This window comes from Rattus norvegicus, chromosome 3 (assembly GCF_021556685.1).
Source record: "Rattus norvegicus strain SHRSP/BbbUtx chromosome 3, alternate assembly SHRSP_T2T, whole genome shotgun sequence".
In the NCBI taxonomy this organism is placed as follows: Eukaryota; Metazoa; Chordata; class Mammalia; order Rodentia; family Muridae; genus Rattus; species Rattus norvegicus.
Window position 1 is genome coordinate 139,070,660 of NC_141536.1, and position 4,656 is coordinate 139,075,315.

Here is a 4,656-nt window from a genome sequence, read left to right on the forward strand (position 1 = left end):
ATTCAGAGCCTGCCCCACATGTGGCCCATACATATACAGCCACCCAATTGGACAAGATGGATGAAGCAAAGAAGTGCAGACCGACAGGAGCCGGATGTAGATCGCTCCTGAGAGACACAGTCAGAATACAGCAAATACAGAGGCGAATGCCAGCAGCAAACCACTGAGCTGAGAATAGGTCCCCCGTTGAAGGAATCAGAGAAAGAACTGGAAGAGCTTGAAGGGGCTCGAGACCCCAAAAGTACAACAATGTCAAGCAACCAGAGCTTCCAGGGACTAAGCCACTACCTAAAGACTATATATGGACTGACCCTGGACTCTGACCCCATAGGTAGCAATGAATATCCTAGTAAGAGCACCAGTGGAAGGGGAAGCCCTGGGTCCTGCTAAGACTGAACCCCCAGTGAACTAGACTATGGGGGGAGGGCGGCAATGGGGGGAGGGTTGGGAGGGGAACACCCATAAGGAAGGGGAGGGGGGAGGGGGATTTTGCCCGGAAACTGGGAAAGGGAATAACACTTGAAATGTATATAAGAAATACTCAAGTTAATAAAAAAAATAAATAAAAGAAAAAAAAGGTTGAAAAGTGGGTTAAAGGAGGCAAGTACAGCATATCTGCCTTTAGAGCTATCAACTCAGGGATTTTCTCAATTATGAAATCTTGCAGAAGTTATTTTTTTCCCTCAAAATCCAGGCAATAATACCACTCTTTACTCCAGATCTGGCATTTTTTCATCATCACTGTCTTGTGAATCATCATCTGCTCCATCTATTTCTGGTAAATCTATATCCTCATCACCACCCATGTTTCATCTCAGAGAAACGGTCAAAATTAGACACGTCTTCATCTCAGTCATCCTCCGAGTCTTTCCAATTATTGAAGTCCACACTAAGCCAATTAAGCTTTGCCCTTTCCTTTGTTAACCTAGGCCAGGACTGGCCTGATTCTCCTTTTCGTAAACAACGTAAAATTGACCTGTCCATTCTTTTATGCTTGGAATCATTTGGATTAATACAGTGAAAAAGATCAATTTCATTTAAATGCTTAAATCATTTCCTCCAAGACAACTGAAAGTAAGTTTGGATTTTTCAAAGTTTATATTAACATCTTTACTGTCTTCAACACAAAATTCAATGAATACGTAGTCCCTTCGGTCGTACCACTTTGCAGAAGCAGGCTGCATGGTGAACAGGGCAGAGGGCCAGGCGAAAGTGTGGGCAGGCCTCGCTGGCTGCAGCTGGCAGTCGACTCCTCTCCAGCAGGGACTCCAGTGGTCTCTAAGGTCTCTACCGGGTCGCAGCCTCTCCTCACTCCCCGTAGGCAACGGGGGGTGGCAGAAGCAGCCTTGGCCTCCATGCCCAGAATGCAACTCGTGGAGAGCAGCTCCCTCAGCCTGGGAGAGGAGGAAAGTGTAGGAAAAGGGGCGCGAGGGGTGGTGAGCTCAAGTGTGTTTTTAATGACATAGATTGCTGTATTTGTTAGCATCAACTCAACCACCAGTGAAGCTCTTGAGATCAAGGGACTGTTGCTGTGATACTGTGGCATAATTCTTAGCATTATACGAATAATATGCTGCCCCTTCCAAGGCTTGGGGACCATTGTGGAAGAGGTGTCAGAAAGAATGTAAGAGCTTCAGGATGGGGATAGAGTGCTGTGTAGCTACCTACACATACCTTACACACCTACTCCAGTAGGACTGTAAGGAAGAAATAATTTCCATTCTACATTTGTATCTCTCAAACGGCTTGTCAAATCTGTAACACAGTCAAAGGTTAGCCTTGTGGCATCCATGTAACCAAATGTTTTCCAGAGGATAGGCTGGACAAGGCCACATCCTGAACCACCATCCCCTAACAAACAGTGAGATGACAAAAGTGACCTTGTTGAGGCACTCAAACTGTTTGTTTCTTTTGTTCTTAGCAAGTGACAGGTGTTCCTGGAAGTTCACAGCTAAGAAGATACTAAAGATGAACATAAGCAAGGTCTTACAAAGCATGAAAAGGTTCTACGCACTTGTGTCAGTATCAGTTCCTCCACAGATCAAAGTGGATATAAACCATGGACAGAAGCTGCTAACTAATGAGCTCGCAGTAAAGCTCAGTTATCCCCCTGAGCAGTTATATTTCTATATCCTGGAGCTCTTCCATGGAGCCTACTACATTTAGTATTCATTCATGACCAACTCCGTGTGCCTGCCTTACTCTCTTTAGACCTCCTCAGGAGCAATGGGATACCTGGTGGTGCTCTTGCCTGATGCACCTGTTAGCTTCATATATGGGGAGTGTGGGGTACTTGGTTGGCACTGTTGCTGTCTCATATAGCTTTAGCTTCCCCCATTCAACAAACTTCACTATTTCAGAGTTTATTGCTGAGCAAACCATCTCCATGCCTATCCTAACATTTTCCGAGAAGGAAATACACACTGCTTATTCCTTGGGAATGTTTGTCTCTGACCTGATAATTTTCACCTGAATTATTGTATCACAGATGCCATCTGCCAACTATTCCTCAGGCTTTAAAGCATTCCAGAAATCCTTTAGGAAAAATTTGACATCAGCAGTGGGGGAGGGGGGTGTGTTTGTTTGTTTGTTTGTTTGTTTGTTTTTGAGGAAAGAACACCCACTTGTCACAAATCAAGCTACCTTTATCTTTGAGGAACCCAGACAGACCACTTCTGCTTTTCCATAGTCTTAGCTCATTTAGGGTGACTTCTCATTTTCCAGACAGTTTCCTTCTTCCTCTAACATATTCAGATCAGCAAAAGCCTTGTCTATTTTCAAAGGTGCAGCAACGTTGTTAACATTTTGCCCTAGTCTGAATCTGCCCACTGCATAAAGACTTTCTTCTATCAGTCAGATGAATACGAATGACATATCCTGGTAATGAGAGCCAAACACAATCTCTTCTGATTGCTCACTGAAGCCTTTGTCCCTCTCTTTCAGTCTTCCATCGTCTGATATTTATGGGGACATGCCATGAAGTTAGCCATGTGTTCATAGTGGATTTTATATACCAATGTATTAGTGAGTGGTCTCCCTCATACTGTCCCAAGTTACTTATTTTTGCCTTAAGGAATGGTGGAAAGCTACATTACTCAGTTTCCCTTCTTTCCCAGCACTCACACTGATTACATTTGGTTCCTATTTTTTCCTATAGCACCATGAGCTAGGTTGCACAAGGGGCTTTTATTCCTTGTTTAAAAGCCTTCTCTTATTCCAGCAGTTCAAGTGCTGAGTATTTTCTGATGACCCTAAGTTTATGTAAGAGAACAATGTTAATGACCCAACTGCTTGTTAGACTACAGATTTTCTCTCTTTTCCTACTGAAACTTGGACTTGAAGGGCATCTTTCATTGCTCTTAACTCTCACTCGCTCATCGTTCTTTGTTTACTGGCCAAAGCAGAGGTTCAGATGGAATTGCTAGTCACATCGCCCTTTTCTTGTTTCTGTCCTTTATTTATGAGATGATCACTGCTTTGCTCCTTCCTCTACAAATCCAAGATGTGAACCTTAGGAACAAACAGAACCTAGACACAAGCTTATCCTCCTAGAAAGGATTGATTGGATTGTGCAGCAAAGAACAATTGTATTGTGGTCTCAGGATGAGAGACCAGCTATAGAAGCCTTAGAAATCATCAGCCCATGCTTCATGAAAACAAACTCTCATGCAGATATCTAATGGCTGTGCCAGGGTGTTATACTGAATAAATTTCAATAGAGGTGTCCAGTAGCACGCAGTACAAAGTTCTTTCAACGGACAATCTGAGGCTGACAGTTGGCCTATAAACGTTTTATTGTACAAGCTCTAGTCATGGTCACAAAGAACATAAAGTTGAATAGCATTTTTACCTCAAAGTTTTATTTTTTTCCCTATCATGTCTACAAAATTGAGAAAGTTTAATCAGCAATGGATATTACAATCCACAAAGAGGCCCACGATCATAGAAGACATAAGAAATGTGAATATGCCGTGATAAAACCACCACCACAACAAAAACCCATCAGCCTCAAGAGCAGTCCTGAGAGAGGACTGCCAAAATCTCATTGGAAATATTTTTAATGGTATACCAAATCCAAGATATAAATGATGCTTCAAAGCCCTTTAAGTATGACCATGTAAAGGTAACATATTTAATCATGAATATGATGTCAACCTGGCAGATCAAATTAGACTACAGCAGAGGATAGGGCTCTACATATGTTGTACAATAAAACAGACACAATTTCTCAACTCGCCTCTGCCTCTAAGGAGCTGAACCATTACCCCTACCCTTCTCATTTTGTCCTCTTAAAGAGGAGCTTTCCTTACATAACCTAACCCCAACATGAACATAAGCCTCTCGACAGGAGCACAACTTGAGGGAAGACTTAGAGTGTCATAGATGCTAAGGATTTAGTGTCAATAAGAAAATCTTCACAAACTTAAAACAGGAAAAATCCCAGATGTCATCACTGATAGCACTGAGAACCTAGACATAAGCACATCCTCCTAGAAAGTATCAAGGGTCTCTGTGTGAGCAAACAACCATAGGAGCCTCTGCATTGCCTCATCCAGGGAAACAGACTCCCAGGAGCACCTCTGCTAGAAGTACCAGAGAGAGCCCTGGAGTGCGTGTTGTACGCTGGGGACTTAGTAGCACAAAGCAGGAAAGGAT

At 42.9% G+C, this 4,656-nt stretch overlaps 1 pseudogene; it reads right to left on the reverse strand.

Moving 5' to 3' along the window:
* Positions 1-569: 569 nt before the first annotated feature.
* Positions 570-1,242, reverse strand: LOC134486176 (prostaglandin E synthase 3-like; annotated as a pseudogene).
* Between the last annotated feature and the right edge of the window lie 3,414 nt (positions 1,243-4,656).